Source organism: Rhinoderma darwinii, chromosome 3 (assembly GCF_050947455.1).
Source record: "Rhinoderma darwinii isolate aRhiDar2 chromosome 3, aRhiDar2.hap1, whole genome shotgun sequence".
NCBI classification, from domain to species: Eukaryota; Metazoa; Chordata; class Amphibia; order Anura; family Rhinodermatidae; genus Rhinoderma; species Rhinoderma darwinii.
In genome coordinates this window covers 27,271,050-27,290,973 of record NC_134689.1, presented here as the reverse complement: position 1 = coordinate 27,290,973, position 19,924 = coordinate 27,271,050, and the positions used below count along the sequence as shown (strand labels likewise).

The following is a 19,924-nucleotide window of genomic DNA, read 5'->3' as shown; positions in this document are numbered from 1 at the left end:
TAGACTAATATATTAGAACAATTAGAAAACACTACTCTTTGACCTCCGTTATCTGGTCACATAGATGAGGATTTGTTACAATATATTAGTCTAGGTCAGGAGAGGTTGTGAGCCTCTGAAGTAAATTACATTGTTTCGATCACTGGCTGCAAGCAGAAATCTTGAAAATAGTGAGGAAATGAAATACTATTTAAATCAGAAAGTTGCAGCTCTTTTCGTTAAAGGGGTTTTCCCATCTTGGACATTTATGGCATATCTACAGGATATGCAATAAAAGTCCGATAGATGTGGGTCCCACCTCTGGGACCCGCAACTATCTCTAGAACGAGGCCCCCTAAACCCTGTTCTAGCTTACTCGGCTCCTGTTGCTTCCCGGCCACATCCTGGTTAGGTGTTAGGAAGTTACGGAAACAGTCGAGCTCACTGAGCTACGCTGTTTCCGTAACTGCCATAGAAGTGAATGGGAGTTACGGAAACAGCGTAGCTCAGCGAGCTCTCGTCTGTTTCCGTATCTCCCGACCACCTAACAAAAAGTGGCCTGGAGGCAGCGGAGTCGAGTAAGCTAGAACGGGGTTTAGGGGGCCCCTTTCTAGAGATAGGTGCGGGTCCCAGAAGTGGGACTAGCATCTATCGGACATTTATGACATAACCTGTGGATATGCCATAAATGTCCAAGATGGCAAAACCCCTTTGAGCTGTGATTAAACTTTATTTGCATAACACTTTAGGTAAACACTTAAACGGGTTGTCTAGCGTCTGAAATCCTCGGCTATCAGCAGTTATCATGGAGAAAAGGTGTGGCCAACCATATATTTCCCCTGCAGTGGCCATATTATTACATGGCAGCCATTTAAATTAATAGCTGTCCATGTAATATACGGACAGGCAGCATCTGCCAGAGCGGGAGCCGCTGATACTCAGCGGCCCTCCGCTCTGGCTCATAGAGGGAGATCTTGAGCGGGGGATCTACCTCTATGTTGACACACCGGCATGCTATACACAGATATGTTATCTGATACTACTATAACAACTCTATATTAAAGGGAAAATTCAGTCTAATGAAAGTAAAGTATCTCATTACCTGCACATGACTGAGATTTCACAACATATTACGTATTTTATACGCATTAAAGAGGCTTGAAAGTATGGAAGTGGTTGAGTCACACACTTAGCAGGTAATGAACCACATCATAGCATTAATTGCATATTCTCCAGAAATAAACAACAAAGCTAGAACCCCCCAGGACTTTGATGAAGAAGTAGAAGGGTTAAGCCTTGGCGTGTGCCCAGACAATCGGTTGTCTTAATGGTTTGTCCAGATGGGCTAAACTTTCTTATCCTACTAAGAAGTGCAGCACATGGGCTTTGATCTTATGTAAAGTCAGCGTCCAATATGTGTTTGAAGTCTGTGTTAACTGAATCATGTGCACATTGCAGAATCGCTCTCCGTATCACGTCGTGGCCTTCACCAGCAATGTTAGATAAGGCCCCATTCACTTCACAATTTTGACTTACATTTAGCGTATATGTTAAAAGTACGCTGTGACGGATGCCTAACAGTGGCATCTGACAGGCACAGACTATTATGGGATACGTTTGATATATACAATGTTATATATAATGAACTGTTATGACGTATACGTTAAATGGATACCATTATAGCCTATAGGTGACGGATGCCACTGTTAGGTATTCATCACAGATATCCATCACCCATAGACTATTATCGTATGCATTTATTGTACAGTATACATCATGAAAAGCTATTAAAAAGCTCATGACGTATGCGTTTAACATATACCTGTAACATATGCCATACAATAGTGTACCTCAACTATAGACTCCCATGTAAAAAAAAAAAGGTATACCGCCCGGAATACTTTTTTTTGCGGAATCTTGTATGGAATATCGTAGTCTACTATGCTATTTCATATCTTAAAGAAAACGTTATACCAACATATTTCAGCCCAATGGCGTCCAACAGGACACTTTTTTTAGCCTTTGTCAGGCTAATGGAGCCTTAGGGACACATGTAGCGTGTAACTCAGGAGCTTTCCCCGGGTACACACTGCACTCAGGGCAAAAACCTGATGTGAACAGCACCTAAACCATCTTCAAGATGAGTAAAACATCTGTGGTAGGCATTATAGTTGCTGTAAGGCCCAGCAGCTGATTCCTCTGTTAAAGAAGCACAGAAGGTGAAGGACAGTGAATATTTGCTGGAAGTATAAGGGAAATCAAGAGCGAAATATTGTGTGAGCAAGAACGAGAGAGACGAAGGGAGAAGTTGTGAAGACCACTGAGAGACAATCACTTTTTGGCCACACATAGAAATGCAGCATTACATGAAGGCCATTGAAATAAATGGCCACCATGTGAGACAAAGACAGGACATTCATCCAAATTGTTCTGGCTCATTGATAGGGGTCATGAATGGGGACCCCTCCACTATGATGTTCATATGCCCTGTGGGCATAAGGATAGAGGTTGTCTCCATGAGACCACCCCTGTAATGATCTTGATAAGTCATGGTTAAAACTTGCAAAAAAATATTTTTTTCGATGGAATGTGAAATTTCACTTTCCTGCCAGGAATATTATGAACCGTATAATTATTACATACTAAAATCCAAACTGCTTCTGAACTTCTTAAGAACTTCAGACAGGGGATATTTGATACCAACGCAATGTGCATACATTTTCATATATTTACAAGTATAAATGTGGTCCAGTAGACGTTACACCAAAGTGTGACTGAATTTTTATTTGATGGACCACTGCACATTGTAAGGAGCTTTAGAAAAACTTTGAAGGGACACAAAACCTGAAGTCTAGCATATTAACTTTTTCTGTGAAGATAAATGCAATCTATTGATTCCTGTTATCAGCCATTTCAGACTAGGGGGAGGATGTTTTTCCATGCGATTATTACTGACAGGAAATCCAAATTTGCCCCCATGAACACTACGTTATCTACCATATATCCTGCTCTGAGAATCTTCATATGTTGCCATATTACTTGTGAGGGGGGCTCATGTGTAAGATGAGGAAAGGGGTCCCACGTCTCCAGTGTGGAGCCGCATGGAGAGGCTTGTTTAACCTTGCAGTCCTAGCCAAGCTCAGCTTTGGACATGCATACTGCTGTATAATGGACCTATGCTGTACGGATCTGTAATACTATACTATGCTATAGACCCACCCTGTTCTTTCATGTGCCCCATTTTTATGCAGAGGCCCACTGAATTATTTTTCTCACAGACTTTATGGGAATCTGCATGAAGGCATTGTGGCAAGCTTTATCACATGCTGTAGTATGGAGGTATTCTTCCACAGAAGCATTGCTTTTATGGCTAAAAAAAAATGGAGTTCTTATAAGTCTGGACCCTTTGGGACTCCATGTGCAATTATACAGGGTCCACGGTCACATCATAACCGCGTGCATGTGGTTTGCTTTTAAAAAATTTTAGCCAACTGATTTTGTTTTTCCAACACCTGGTGGTTGTAAGTGGTACTGCACCCTCCCTCATTATTTCTAAGGGTATGTGCACACACAAATTCAAAAATGTCTGAAAATACGGAGCTGTTTTCGAGGGAAAACAGCTCCTGATTTTCAGACATTTTTTAAGCCATTTGCAATTTTCGCTGCGTTTTTTCGGCCGTTTTTGGAGCTGTTTTTCTATAGAGTCTATAAAAACGGCTCCAAAAATGGCTGAAGAAGTGGCATACGCTTCTTCTTCGCTGCTGTTTTGTTTTTTAAAAACGGCCGTGAAAAAAACGGCCCGTCGTAGCAGAACGCCGTTTTTTCCATTGAAATCAATGGGCAGAAGTTTAGAGGCGTTCTGCTTCCGATTTTTCAGCCGTTTTTTGGGACGTTTATGGCCCAAAAATCAGCTGAAAACACTCTGTGTGAACATACCCTAATAGGAACTTTCCAGGTACCTGACTAGGCTGTGCAAATTACATAAAGTTTGACTATTTTTTTCCCTAATAAACTATACTCTAATCTTAACATAATTCTTCTCTATATCAACAGCTACTATAGTCTTGGTCTTGACTTTTCAAATGTCCAACAAGCCCCTGATGGAATCTCTTTGGTTTAGCAAACTCAGCTTCATTTTAGTTACCAGAGCAAAAAGCAATGGTAGTTCTGCCTTTTTCCTGGCCCTGATTCACGAAAACCCACAAGCAAACATATTTTTAGTACAAATAAGACAGTATGTCTCGCCAGTGAAAACAATTCATACATGAATGTAACGCTTTGACGGTGCCAGTAGGAACCTCACCAATATTGTGGCAGAGCTCATGGAAAATGGGGGCAGCAAAAGTGAATTAAGAAGAGCCCAAACATCACAGATTACAGGCAGAAGCCACTTGATGCCTTCACATTATGAAGATGAGCAGTCATTTGGCGCAGGGAGGATTCTGGGGTATAACACTGGATCGTGCTGTCTGTACTTCAGACGTGTGTCCTGTTTCCCCATGTTTGTGTTCACTGGCGCTGACTTCGCTGCTGGATGTGTGAATATGTTTATTATTTGTATCTGAGCCATGTATATGAACGGGAGCTTGTTTTGCCGTAGTTTTTAAGGACACAGTTTTAAGCCACGTGATTTTCAGATGTATTATTTTTCTAAAGCAGGGCATCAAGGAGTTGAGGTGCTCTTAGCTGTTGGAATATTTCTGTGTGCTCAGTAAGGCTATGTACAGAGGATTAGCTAGGGTTCAGCACGGGGGGGGGGGGTGAATCATATCTGGGTGGGCCCCAATTCCCAAACCAGTGGGCCCCCACACAACATAACGACCCCTTAGTGGCTCCGACACAGTATAAGACCCTTATATCTGCCCCCATACAGGATAGTGCCCCTATAGCTGGCCCACACAGTATAATGCCCCTATAGCTGCCCCCCACAAAGTATAATGCCCCTAAAGTTGCCTTTCTACACAGAATAAGGCCCAAAAACTACCCCCACACAGTATGACCCCTTAGTGCCCCACACAGTATAATGCCCCATAGCTGCCCCCACACAGTGTTATTCCACTATAACTGACCTATACAGTATAATGCCCCATAGCTGCCCCCATACAGTATATTGCCCCATACACAGTATATTGCCCCCATATTGCCTAATAAAAAAATAATACATTTGATACTCACCTATCCCCATTCCCACGATGAGTGGAGGAGATCCCTCTGCTCCCCCGCTCTGTGCAGTGTAGCTTGGCACACAGGCATGATTAAATCACTACATCGCGCCTGCCTGCGCCGAGCCGATCCCGGCCGACATTACATAGTGTATGCTGGATCAGGGAGCCGTCAGCTCCCTGCTCCAGTATTGGATTGAACTTCATCTGCATTATAGGGATGTAGATACAGTTGAAACATGCCACCGCTTGGGGGCCCGCCCTGGGACCCACCGTTTGTTTGGTACTTACAGCAGAGCAAAGCAGTGTCATTTACAGCGAGATCTCGCGAGATTACACTTGTTCTTCTGTAAGTACCAAACAAACGTTAATGAAGTGCAGAGATTGTGAATAGACATCCCGTCCTGGCTGGAAGGAATGTCTACTCACTGTCTAAACACTTCAGTAACATTAATGTGTTAGTATAAGACAGCACATAGTGAATAACGCAGTGTCACTATGCGCTGACTAAATGAATGGAGAGGTGTGCATGATGCTGATTGGTCAGCGTCATACACTCCTCTGTACAACGCCCACTTGGTCTAAAGTAAAAACACGCCCGCTTGGGCATTAAGAAACTAATTAGCATAAAACTAAAATCGCTCCTAATGTGATAAAAATAGATCGTTTTTCTAAATAAAAAGCATTGCTGTCACCTACATTATAGCGCCCATCTCCTTATGTAGGAGATAGGGCCCTTATAATGTGGTGACAGAGCCTCTTTAATGTAATGTGTGGGTAGGTCTGTACGCTTATGTAATTATATACATAGTGTGGCAATCCACACTCAAGCATTCTGGACAGGGAATTTCTTTATTTAGAATCCACTTTAATGTAGGGGGTATTTGCAATATTGTAATTGTTTTATTTTATTATTAGAATCATTTTCAATGGCGCGATACACCACAAAACACTGTGACCCCCCCCCCGCAGTGCGTATGTCTTCGTCCGAAAAACAGGGAACCTGTTGTTAAAATTTTTAATCCCACCCCTGCTTATAAGGGTATGTGCACACGAGAAGTGCCTTTTACGTCTGAAAAGACAGACAGTTTTCAGGAGAAAACAGCTGCCTCGTTTCAGACGTAAAAGCTCCTCCTCGCATTATGCGAGGCGTCTGTGACGCTCGTAAATCTTGAGCTGCTATTCATTGACTTCAATGAAGAACGGCTCAAATTATGTTGCAAAGAAGTGTCCTGCACTTCTTTTGACGAGGCTGTATTTTTACGCGTCGTCGTTTGACAGCTGTCAAACGACGACGCGTAAATTACAGGTCGTCTGCACAGTACGTCGGCAAACCCATTCAAATGAATGGCCAGATGTTTGCCGACGTATTGGAGCCGTATTTTCAGGCGTAAATCGAGGCATAATACGCCTCGTTTACGTCTGAAAATAGGTCGTGTGAACCCAGCCTGTCATTGCGTTATCTAGTTGCTAAACATTCTATACATCTGTTTTCTAGTGCTGAAGCACATGGAAATACTGTGTGCCTGGACCCATATGGAGGTGCTCAAATTGCACTATAGGTCTTCAATGTTTCTAGGGAAACACCTTTGTAATATTGGGGATATAGAATTCTATGTACGTTGTATTCAGAATCCATGAAATATAAATCACAGTGAGACCCGTGCATGAGGCCTACGTTTTTCGGTTTCTGGAAAGTTGGCTAAACACTAGTTCTGCATTCTGTACTTGGAAGGTATATTATATATTGTTGCTAAGGATATATTTAAAAAAAACTGTAGAACATGCCTGTTCAGAACATGTGCCGGGAGTGTTTGCAGACCTTTCATATAGCACCTACATACAATAACAGACCAACCTTCACGTACTTCATGCTCTGGGCTTATTTCTCCCACAGTCTTCGGTAACATGTATTGGATGCTGCCCAGGTACAAGCACTGGCAAAATAACAACCCTCTATTGGAAGCACATATGTTTTTTTTTGCTTTGCACACATACTTTGGTGGTGAATTACTAAGAATTGTGGCAGAAATTGGGCGAAAAAAGAGGAGTATATAGAATGAGCCAGATTTCTTAATAGTGTTTGACTTTTTTTGGGTGTAAAATATTAGTGTAAAGTATTTTTGGGCGTAAAATATTGGTGTATAGTATGCTGGCCATGAGGCGTCATAAGGAGGCACATGTGGTTAGGCACATGTCTATTTTATTCTATTGGAGTTTAGTGTATTTCATTTCTATTGTACTTTATTAATATACTTGCCTCCTGCATTTGCCCCAGGATCCTTACCAGTTGTGTCTTGGATTTTTTTTAGGAGGTTTTATTTTTTATTTTATTTAGTCAATATGCAACAACAGTAAAAGGGTTTAAAAAAAAATAAATAAAAAAATAAAATAAACATAAGCCTCAATAAGTTATACTGTACTGGACCACCCTCCTATAATATAAAATACTCTTTGCATACACCACTTTTTTCATTCTTTATTCAATTCAATACTATTAGCTGTAGGTGTGTGGCATTTGTTGCATCCAGTGGCGTAACTAACGCTGTAGCAGCCAAAGCGGCTGCCAAGGGGCCCGCGGAGGCTGCTAAAGCGGTAGCGACGCCACATTCAATAGCATCTGCTAAGATATCTCCCTGCTCTACCATTTACTTGGTTACAGCCCACGTTCGGCCTGCAGCCTATCAGGCGCATGGTCAGGATCCTTGCGCAGGCTGACGTGATGCCGTCACTCGATCATGCCGGCCCGCACAACGATCCCATCGGCATTGATTACTTGGAAGAGCTCTGCTCGTCGCAGGAACGGAGCCTGGATGAGAATAAAGTTTTATTTGTGGGGGCATGATCTACAAGGGGGAACTGCTATCTACAAGGGGGAGGTGGGGGACGCTATCTACAGGGGGGCTGTATGGCACTATCTACAAGGGGGAGGAGGGGGGTGCTATCAACAGGGGGGCTGTATGGCACTATCTACAAGGGGGAGGTGGATGGCGCTATCTACGAGGGAGCACTATCTACAGGCCGGGCAGTATGGTACTATCTCCAAGGGGTCGGTGGGGGCGTTATCTACAGGGGGGCTGTATGTCACTTTACACAAGAGGGAGGTGGGGGCTCTATCTACAGGGAGGGCTATATTGCACTATATACAAAGGGGAGGTGGGGGTGCTATCTACGGGGGTGCACTATCTACAGGGGGGCAGTATGCACTATCTACCATGGGGAGGTTGGGAGCGCTATCTACAGGAGTTTTTTTTGGCACAATCTACAGGTGGGAGGTGGGGGTGCCTTCTAAAGGGGGTCTCTTTTTGTCACAATGTACAGGAAGGCACTATCTACAAGGGAGGGGGCTGTGTGTGGCACCCAGGGAAGGGGGGCCCAGTCAAAAGTTTGCTATGGGGCCCAGTCTTTCCTAGTTATGCCCCTGGTTGCATCATTTGATACATAGCAATACCAGCCACTTTTTAGATAAGGAATAGGAAACATTCTAGCAATTCTAGAGAATTGTGTCACATTTATCATTCCACGTCTGCCAAATTGATCAATTATAAAATGGGGAGAGCAAATTGGGTCTACACCACCTTGGGCCTGAGGTGGGCTCCACCATCACCTATTTCAAAACAATTTATTAGCTTACAATTTGATTTTGCAGAAATATTATACATTTATTTTATTCACATTACCAGCCGCAGACTGGGCCTGAGCTGCTCTCTTTCTCTGTTAGGCACAGGATGCCACCTATGCCAGCACCACATTGGCCCTCCATCAAATCTGTTTCGTCCCTGAATTCTAGTAACGTTTGTAGAGATGAGTAATTACAATAGCATTTTAATAATGTTCTGTGGTCATGTCATGTTGTAGGAAAAGAGGATTGGCATTTCATTCTTCTACTACTGGTGCCAGGCTGCCAGCCATACGTCATCCATTCAGTACGGACAGAAGGTAATTGGTATGAAGAAACAAGCGTTGAATGTTGAACTACAGCCAGGAACCATCAAAGCCCTGGACAACTGTGAAGAGACGGTGAAGCTTGACTGTCCTATTTCTACCACAACATCTGTCATCTCGACATCTAGAATAACTAATGTCTGTGCACAGATAACATTTTATCCTTTTACAATCACAAAGCTAAGATTGGTTTCCAGGTCAATTTCAAGGTTCCTCTTATTAGTCACAAATTCATTTTTGCCTCTTGTCAGGGGATGACACATTCATATTAGTAACTCTGGGATCTTAAAACCCGACTCATCTTAATATTTAGACTGTTCACACACATCTACTGCTGGAACTTTTGCCAGAGAAAAGCGGATAAAAACTGTGAATATTCGGTCATGAGATGCGCCTTCTGGCCGCTGCGCACAATATGGATACTTAGCTGATTATCTTAATCCACAGTTAATTCATCTTTACACATAGACCCTAAATGACAAATACATTTCTCCTAGTGTTGCACCCATGCGACAATATTTCTGTCCGTTTTTTATTTTTGGCATTACATTCTTGAACCAGGCGGCTCAGGATGAACAGTGCAATATGTCCCTCTCAGCAAGTAGAACAGTGCTGTAGTCCGTATTCAAATGAATACCCTCTTTTAAGGTGCGAATTCCCACCACAACATCGTAGCTGATACCTGGCAACAGTGGCGTACCTGCAATGGAGGCAGGCCTCACCACTGCTATGGGGCCTGTGAACGGCACGGGCCTGAGGCAGGATGGCAACAACTTGCACACTGTCCTGCCAAATTAATGAAGACCAGGACCCTGGACATGGATACAATTGAAAATGTTTCCGGCGCTGCAGGGGGCAATGGAGCAGCATTGGATCTATTCCTTACTGGGGGGATTTTTAATTCAGGGGGAACATTGAGAGGTACGTTTTATATTCAGGGGGCACATTGTGGAGTACGTTTTTTTATTTAGGGGCACAGTGTTGGGCAATGTTTATTCAGGGGGGAGATTGTAGGGCATATTTTTTTATTATGAGGGCACAATGTTTTGTATTCAGGGGCACAGTGTGGAACACATTTTTATTCCAGGCCACAGTGTGGGCCATCATTTTTATTCAGGGGGCAGATTATGGGCATTTTTATTCAGGGGCGCTATATGTGACATTGGTATTTTCAGGGGCACAGTGTGAGGATTTGCAGAAAAATGAAGACATCTGGGCAGTCTACACTGCAGAGAAGAAGTTGGCATGGCGGTCTGGACCGGATGTGCTGTACTCAACCATATGGTCTGTAGTGTGGTGATGGGTGGTAGCAAAGGGGGGGGGGGGGGACTAATTCTGACTTTTGCTAGGCGGCCCTTTGATTTCTATGTACACCCCTGCCTGGCAACTTTCCCTATATATTAGCAGGTTTGAACTGTACTGCCATATATAAAAATTCACAATCAAGAAGTTAACTATTGAGCACAATGGCTCGCATTTATGTTACGCTTTTCATCGACCTTTGGCGACCTTCTCTCCCACCCTGCTCCTCTCCTTCTGCTCCAGCCGCCGATAAGCTCCACTGGGTCCTAGCCCGCGCTAACCCTGCTATTCTTAAAGAGCCAGTGTGCACCAATCTTGTAATTACCACCTTTCTCTGCTGTAAAGCTCCTCCTGCTGTGGGGTTCATTGCCAGAGCAATTTGGTTTGTAAAGTTCCTCAAGTTCCTTGTCTCCCAGTTCCTCTGCTTATATATTTGCTGTATTACCGTGTACCAACCGAGTGCCTGTCGTCTGCCCTGACCTCTTGATACATTTACTGTGTTGATCCTCAGCCACCTGCCCAGGGCTATTGCTACTTTTAACCGTGTTGAACCTCTGCCACCAGCCCTGACCTTTAGACACGTTTACTACTCTACCTCCTCCAATGTCAGTTGTCACCACAGGAGACTACTCCAGCAGTAGTGACCTTTGGTTGCCCCGCAGCGAAGTCCACATCTCTGTGAGGGTTTAAAGGGTGAAGGCCGGGGGTTCCTTTAGACTCTACTTCATGGAGTAGCCCCAAGTTGAATACCTTGTGGACAAGGAGGGTTCACTCCGCCCTCTGCTGGCTCTACTATAGCCCAAACCTTGGGATATTGTTACAATTTACTGATACTGGTGTATCTTACGTCAGTCTAAGTAAAAGAGGTAGAGTAGTCTGGTGCAGGCCTCTTAATATATGTGGCACATTTTTCACTGTCTGAGAGGCAGAAAAAACAAATATATGTCTGCTACGAGTAATTGTAGATTTGCTACAAAATTTGCAACATTTTTTGGCTCTCTGTTTAATAAAATTGACTAAAACTACATCTGCTTAGAGATCATGCCAACTTTTTTTTGTCACCTTCCAAATTTTCCACCAAATTTATCACAGGCTGTGATTTTGTGACTTTTTTTGTTGTAGATTACCCTTAATTCTGGCGTAAACGGCATGATAGATGGAGGCAAATGCTTTTTTTTGGGCTTTTTTAAAGACAAATAAGCCAGAAGGCATTTATGTATCTAGTCAAGATAGACAATTTATTAGTAGCATGACCTTTCACCATCTTAAAGGGGTTGTCCGGGACTAAAAAAACATGGCTGTCGTCTTCCAAAAACAGCGCTTCAATGGAGCTGAGCAGCAATACCAGACACAACCCATGGACAGGTGTAGCACTGTTTTTGGAAGAAAACAGCCATGTTTTTCTTATCCTGGATAGTCCCCTCCTGGACTGTGATGTAATGGGCACAATTGTGACCATTATATAACATCAAAAGTACCAATTAGAAGGCCGGAGTAGGAGCAGGGAACTTGGCCCCTTCAAAATAGATCTCTTTCTGTCTTTCAGTGAGTCCCCATAGCTGAGAAGCGTGTCATATGGCTCCTCTAAACTCTAATGATGGGCTTATGGAGGGCAGGGGCACATGTGACAAGATTTTGCTATTGGCTGTTTAGGGTACACAGTTGTGTCCTCTAGTACCCCATTATTTTGTCAGGTGCAACAGTCACTTTTTTCTATAATGTCAGGGACATGCTTTTTTCACTAAGATTGCACTTCCCAGCAGTACTTCTGTCACCATGACTTTATAAATATATACATCTATATATCTATATATCCAGATATACATCTATATATATATATATATATATATATATATATATACATATATATATATATATATATATATATAGATAGATAGATATATATAGATATGTATATTTACACACACACACACACACATATATATATATATATATATATATATATATATATACACTTACATATATATATATATATATTTAAAAAAAAATCCACAGTTGTTTGATTTTGCAACATTTGCACACCTTTGATGGCAAACACAAAACTTGATCCACACTTGTGAGTAATTTTGTGATGACTTTCTATCGGGATTTGAAATTCTGGAAAGTTTCTGTTTCAAAGACTCAACCTATAAATAATCATTGCTTTGGATCATAAAATGGGATGAACAAAACAGGGAAACTCCAGAGTTCCAGGAAAATAAGTTTTCTGGGCAGAACGTCATTTTGGCATTGTAAATGAAAGAGGTTTAGACTAAACTAAATCAGATACATCGATGATGAGATGAGCAGGAAGTTAGACTGAGAAATACATTTCATTTTTAACCATTTAACCCCTTCCTTCCACTAGAGTATTTTATTATGGGTACAGGGTGTACAAGATGTTTTTTCTTTCTTTTTTTCATATTCCATTAAAAGAGCATTTACAACTCAAATTTAAAAAAAATCAAGGACATTTATATTAAAGCTGATTTTTTTTTTTAGAGGAAACATCTCTTTAACTATAAGGTATTATAATATTTTAGGTGTTGTAATATATTCAGACTGTTCCCTAGGAGCTGGGGATATCACCAGGTTATGAACCACTCAGTGCCTTGTACAGACCGTGGTGATGTCACTACCGTAGAACTTGGAAAACTCATAGACTCTCATGGATATTATTTAGCACACACTGGAAATCACATACTGTGTTTATGTCTTGTGTCATTTCTCATGCTATTTTATAGTTATGTCTACTTGAAGGGCAACTAAACTTTCAATAAACTTCTGACATGTCATAGTGACATGTCAGAAGTTTCGATCACCTGGGCCGCTTAGTTTCTGAACGGCTTTTCTTGGAAAGCCAAGCAATTGGTGTATGGGCTCAATAGAAAGTCCATGAGAGGAGCACAATGGCCCAAACGATTTTATTTGTCGGGCTACTAAAATAGTTTTTGTGTTGTTTATTTTCACAGATAAACCAATTTTTTAATTGCAAGGGTTAATTGCACAAAAAGTAAAACAACAATTTTTTTTTAATATTAAGTTCTTTCTTTTTTTTTATTTGCAAATTCACACTAAAATAAAGCATTAGAATGGGTTACCATTTTTTTTCCAGTCGTTTTGATATATAATATGTATAGTTTTTTTTACACTTATTTACTTTATTTATTTATTTTTACACATAATATGGCTCAAAGATGTGGTCTGGGAGATATTCACATGATGTTGGGCAATCTTCTCTATATTTTATCATATATTAATTCAAGGTACCACGGGCTGCTAACAAGCCATTTTGCCTTGAGCTGGATATTTAGATACTGGGTTAGGGCAGCAAACTGAATCTCATCCCTGGGTGAAGAAAAGCCTAGCTACAACTCTGCATCACAAAATCAAAGATCAGTATTGGGAAAAGGAGGAAAGAAAATTAGTTGCAAAGTAGAGATCATGACTCTTATCATGCATTCGAGTAGTAGTTAGGCTTTTCTTCACCTGGAGCAAAGACTCAGTTTGCTTGAACTGTATCTAAATATCCTGAAAATATCGTGACCATGGGTATTACCAACCCTTCCCCTCGCTCCCAGCACCTGGGGCACATGCCCTGCGAGCCCCCCTCTAGCTACACCCTAGATTTTTCTTCTAATTAATCAAGTACTGTACATTAAATCTAGCCGTTGTTAACCAATTATCACAACCTTCAGATGAGCATTGCTGCACATGTATTTAATTGTACCATTGCTAATGTTTATGATCACAGTGTTTCATCAGTATCAACCAAGGAAAATTTAGTACAACCTAAATCAGTTATAAATGCTGCAACAATTTTCAATAAGTAGGAACCGATCATTTAGGGTCCATAAACATAATTATAATTCGTTAACTGTTGTCTTTTGCGGTCGGACTGTTAAAACGGTTAACAACTTTGTACAATTCTCTTTTGTTAGATGGATTTACCAACAGTAAGATGATCACAGGATGCCCCACCACTGTGACCCCCATCAATAAGCTATAATCTGTGAGGAAACATGGCAGCAAGTGTTCAATTTCTCTGCAGCACCACCACAGGTGAAATGAAGTATTACACAGTTTCCATTTAAATCAATGGGCTATTTGTATAATGTATGGACATGTTGGGTCTTCTAGAGTAAGAGAGACTCTCTTTTTAGCTGCTCCCCACTCTGGCTAATAGATGAAAGTCATAAACAGAATTGTCCCCATCTATTAATTCTGAATTCCCTAATATGGTTCTTGAAAATGGATTTCTAAACCTCTTTAGCTTTAATCATTGCCTGCATAGCAAGGTTTCACGCCAAGGCTGTTTGGATGTCTGACTATTTTTTATTAACATTCAGCCCAAAATTGCTTATAAAACTGCATGATGTGCACCACAGTAGCTACAAATGATGTAGTGTCTGTGTGGCCGGACCTGCAGTTTCTTAAAGGGTTAGTCCCATCTTATAAAGCGATGGTATATCCATAGGATTATGACCAGTGGGGGTTGACCTCTGGGCTGATTTAGCGCTGCGTTCCCTTCCAAGTTTTCCCTTTATCTCTGTACTTGGCTGTACAGGAAACTGCGACCGCCCCGATTCAAGTCCTGCAGTTCCTTGCACAGTGGGTGGCCTCGGAAAAACAAGAAAAAACAGTAAAGAGGGCACAGCGCTGAATTAGCGCTGGAGGCCCATTATTCTCAGTATCATTATGGTTCCCATAGGTCTATCCCAGGGATAGGCCATCACTTTATAATATGGTAATAACCCTTAAAAGACAATTCGCCCCATAAATGGACAATTGCCTATATATATATATATATATATATATATATATATATATATATATATATATAAAATAGTAAATTTAGAGTTGCAGCAGTCAAAGTTTAGTAATTATATCTTATTTACTTATAGAGATATTGGCATTTTTCTGTATTGATGCAGCAGCCATTTTTTACAAAAGTGATAACAGGAAGTGCAGGCACTTCCTGTTATCAGTTTTTAGTTTTGATTTTTCCTCTCAGAAGCTAATTGTAAAACGGCCATTCTGCCAGCATGTTCAAGCAATAACATAATAAAAATGTTAACATAACACTCTGAGATGATAATTCAAAAGTGACAACCAATGTGACTGCACTTCCTGTTGTCACTTTTGCAAAAATGGCCGCCCCAACTGAATAAAAAAATACTAATATTTTTAGAAGTAAATAAAATATAATTACAAAACTTTGGCTTCTGCTGTAGCTTCTGATTTCATATCATACGGCCAATTTTAAGTTCTTGGGTGGAAATTCCCTTTAATTGTGACTGAGAATCTGTTCTTTACACACACGCCGGTACTTGCCGCTTGTACAGGTGTCCTTTTCTCTTAGGACACAAGGCAGTGAATGAAGAGTTGAGTTGTACTCAGAGGTGTAGCGATCGGTTACTGGTCCGGTAATGACACAAACAACTGTTGATTAACCATTAACAAGCTGTTGGTTGGTATATACAGACACTGTTGTTCTTTTTGCACTTTCCCAGGCTGTTATACATGCCATTTGTCACTGCCACTTATAAAGTTGAAAAGTTTATCGTGTTAAAGTGGCAGTGTGATGTCTGCTGCAATTGTAGTGAATGCAAAAAGTAGTAGTCACCTCAAGTGGAAACATTTTTTACTATACATTTTGACATAAACTATTAATATAGTGACTACTAGTTATCAATGAATGTATTTCTGATAAGTTAATAACCATAATAACCTTTACTCCAGCACTAACACAGTGTATTGCCCATAATAATTAGCGGGAAGTTTATATAACCTACGGGGAGCAAAGTTCACCCTGACACATAAGCCTGGACTATATAGATGGAATTCCCTCGCAAAACTGGGGCCATGCATCCTGACCCGGGTACAATCTGCAGCTTCATGTGTGTGGCCACAGTCTTAAAGTTGTCACCCAGCTTTCCAAAACTTCTAAATGACACATCTGTCTAGTTACACAGCAGCGTATTAGCATATATATGCAAGGCTGTACATAACATCAAGGATGATATGGAGCCCTATAGGAAAAGAGGGCCGAGTCCAGATTTTATGCATTTTTGACAGGCAGTAAGAACCTCTTCAGAGATCCCCTCGCCACATATTCTACAACGTTAGCAAAGAAGAAGCATGGAAAAAGATGGGGGGCAAACAAGCACCAAGTCCTCCTATCCCAAGAGTTTAGGAGTGTTAACCAGTACCAGAAGGTAGCCATATTTTAATCTTTGCTATGGGGCCTTCTCAACTCTATGTATGCAACTGCCCAATAGCATCTGTCATTTAAGACCCTGGAAAAGATGGATGACAACGTATGTAATGGCAGCCATATTGGTTGTCACCCAGTTTTTGTAAAATTAGATTTAAAGACTTATTAAAAATTACAAATGTTTAGATGACTTTTTGGAAATGCTTTTTCAGTGTATTTTTATGACGTTGGCCATTGTCTGTGCACGTCTGATGGGAAAATAATATTCTCAGTCAAGCCAGGATTGATATATAGCACATTCAACCTCTATACCAGGGGCATACATACCATAGAGACAGACCATGCGACTGCTATGGGGCCCTTGGAAAGAGGGGCCTAGTTCTGGTTGTTGGTCCTATACCATTTGTAACTGGGTGGAAAGAACCTGTGCAGGAGTCTCCAGAGGGGGAACGAAATTGGCCCAAGGGTCATAATAAGGGCTTAGAGGCCCTTTTATCCTGGATGGGAAAAATTAGCACCTAAATGGCGGAAACATTTTAATTTTTCCTATGGGGCCCCCTCTTTTCTATGTACGCCACTGCTCTATACCAATGTCATTTTCTTAGCAATGTCAGATGTCAATTTATGACACACTGAGAGGAGTTTGATAAAAACAAGTACAAAGGAAAAGTGAAGGTATAGCCAAGAGTAACCAGATTCAGCTGATACAACTGACATATTGTCTAATAAAAAGTAAAACCACATTATTTTAGTTTTTACAATATTTACAATATCTCTGCTTTTAATCACATAATAGAAACCTTCATTGTTTAGTTCCAGGGGCTAAAAATCTTTTCTGGTCATGTGACGGACACTCAGGTGCAGGTTTGTTACAGTTACAGTATAATCATCAGACGTGCTCCCGTGTGATCACATAACCAGGACAGATTATTATACATAAACAATAAAGGCTCCTATTGACTGACAGCAAGCAGAGATCCTAAAAACCGTGAGAGATGGATTTTAAAAATTCAGAAAACCCCTTTCATTTTAATGTGTAGCTAAACGTTTAACAAACTTCTTTCATGTCATAGTGACATGTCAGAAGTTTTGATTGGTGGGGGGTCCGAGTACTGAGACCCCCACCGATTGCTAAAACGAAGCAACTGAAGCGCTCGTGTGAGTGATCAGACGCTTCGTTTCTGTTTGGCTTTTTCTGGATATCAATGTAGCGGTGTACGGGCTCAATAGAAAGTCTATGAGCTCGTACTCCGATACATCGGCTTTCCGGAAAAAGACGAACAGAAACTAAGTGGCTCAGCGCTCACACGAGCGCTCCAGCTGCTTCGTTTTAGCAATTGCTGGAGGTCTCAGTGCTCGGACTGACATGTCACTAGAACATGTCAGAAGTTTGTTAAACGTTTAGCTACAGTTTAACAATAATTATCACAATCAGCTTGTTAGTAAACAGTCATGTCATCATTACTGATCGGCATTAAGCATCTTGTCAAATTGCTGACTGTTTCCATCGTCAACCTCAATGAATGATTAAACCTTTGCGCTGCATTCTCTACCCTAGTGGGATATCGCTTCGCTTCCTCAGACATTCAGGCATTTCTTTATACAAACATAGCAAATACTGCCAAAAAGTTGTGAAATGCAATAATGTGTCTTTAAGGACAAATTAAAGTTTCGAACAATCTGCGACATTAACCTGGAGCGTGGCCATTCGTGCTTGCATTACTTCACAGCCTTAGGAATGTAACGTTTTTCTTGGGTTGTACAATGTTAGGAGAATTTAAAGGGATTGTAAACTACTGTATCATCATCGTCCTATACCAGAAAGCTAAGTTTACTCTACTTTATGTGTTGAAATTTGGATTCCCAATGTGGATCTCAGAGTCTGTTAATGAACGGTGGAGATTATTTATTTTCTTAGACGCATCCATATACTGTACCTGCCTACATGGATGTGATATATACAAATATATATAAATACATATATGGATGTACATAGGAAGATAAACACAGCCCCCACCTACGTACTTCGGGATCATATTTCTACATAACGTATATTACAAACTGTTCTATGAATGATGTTTACCTTGGAGTCCCTTTAATTTTCTTGTTCTATTTTCACCCTATAAGGTGTGTTGATAGTCCACCATAGATAAGACATACACTCTACACGAGGATACAAGACACTGAGAAACGTGCACTTCTGTTTTCCAGTCACACAACTCACTTTCCTTTTCATTTTCATCCGGATAGGAGCAAACTGCTGTCAAGTTATCCACTCTCTCACAAACAATGGAGTTTCCGATAAGTTTTTGTTAAAGGCAAACACACATATTTAAGCTTACCTTATTAGAGTAAACTTCTGGTTTCTTCAAATCTCTGCAGAAGACATTTAGATACTCCTTCCTTTTTTTTTTCTGTTTCGTCTGATTTTTTTAGTTAAATGCTGGAATTTTTCGCAAATTTTTCCATTGGATTCAATAAGAAAGGATCCAGGAAGACAGCAGACAAAAAAAGAGGGAACTTTTGCCAAGCTGTTAACAGAAAATGTCATGTAGAATTGATTTAGCAGTAGAGCCCGGCAGCATCTTAAGAAGTTTAGAAACTGTTACAAAACTTTTTCCCCTAGTATGTTTCTTTAAGAGAGTCAAAGTAAAGGTCTTTGAGAGTCAATCAGTGAAAATAAGTGTTTTTCCTGGAAATGGCAATGCTTTGTAGGGAGAAGGAAAGTCAAATATGCAACAGAGAAGTTTGAAGTTTGAAGTTGTCTCCACTCAGCTGGACTGTCTTACTCTTCTACTCCCCTTTTCTATTCCTTGATTATTTTTTTTTTAACTAAGAGCCACCCCCTCCTTCTACTCTCCCCTCAGTGTGAGGGTGACTGAGAGTCTGTTTTCAATTCTGCCTGATTTATCCCTGTCTTTTTTTTTCTGGTCTCAGGATATGAAGAGATGTTTAGAAAATCCACAAGTGATGCCAGCTGCTGACTCATGGTTTCATTAAAGTTGGACTTGTATTATTTCTGACTTTGCAAACTAACATGAGTCCACTATATAGGGCTACCTTTTCCATTATTATATATGGCTGTATCAATACACTAAATCATCGTCATTATTATTTATACTTGCTTAAAGGGTTAAACTCTTTGAACAATCCCTTAGAAGCGATTACAGGGTGATCAGATGTAATATGCAGTCAATTTCCCTGCAGCACCACCACAGGGGAAATAAAGTATTACATCTACCCATTCAAATCAATAAGTTGCTCGTACAATACATGGACATGATAAGTCCTCCAGAGAGTAAGACCATCTTTGTATGTA

The 19,924-nt window shown here is 40.8% G+C and overlaps 1 protein-coding gene across 1 annotated transcript in view; it reads right to left on the bottom strand.

The window, feature by feature from the left end:
* Positions 1 to 19,461, bottom strand: part of PDGFRB (platelet derived growth factor receptor beta) — a 124,527-nt gene extending 105,066 nt beyond the window's left edge. The window contains exon 1 of the mRNA XM_075856176.1: positions 18,948 to 19,461. The gene's annotated coding sequence lies outside the window, so the exon portion shown is untranslated. The remainder of the gene's footprint in view (positions 1 to 18,947) is intronic.
* Positions 19,462 to 19,924: the final 463 nt, after the last annotated feature.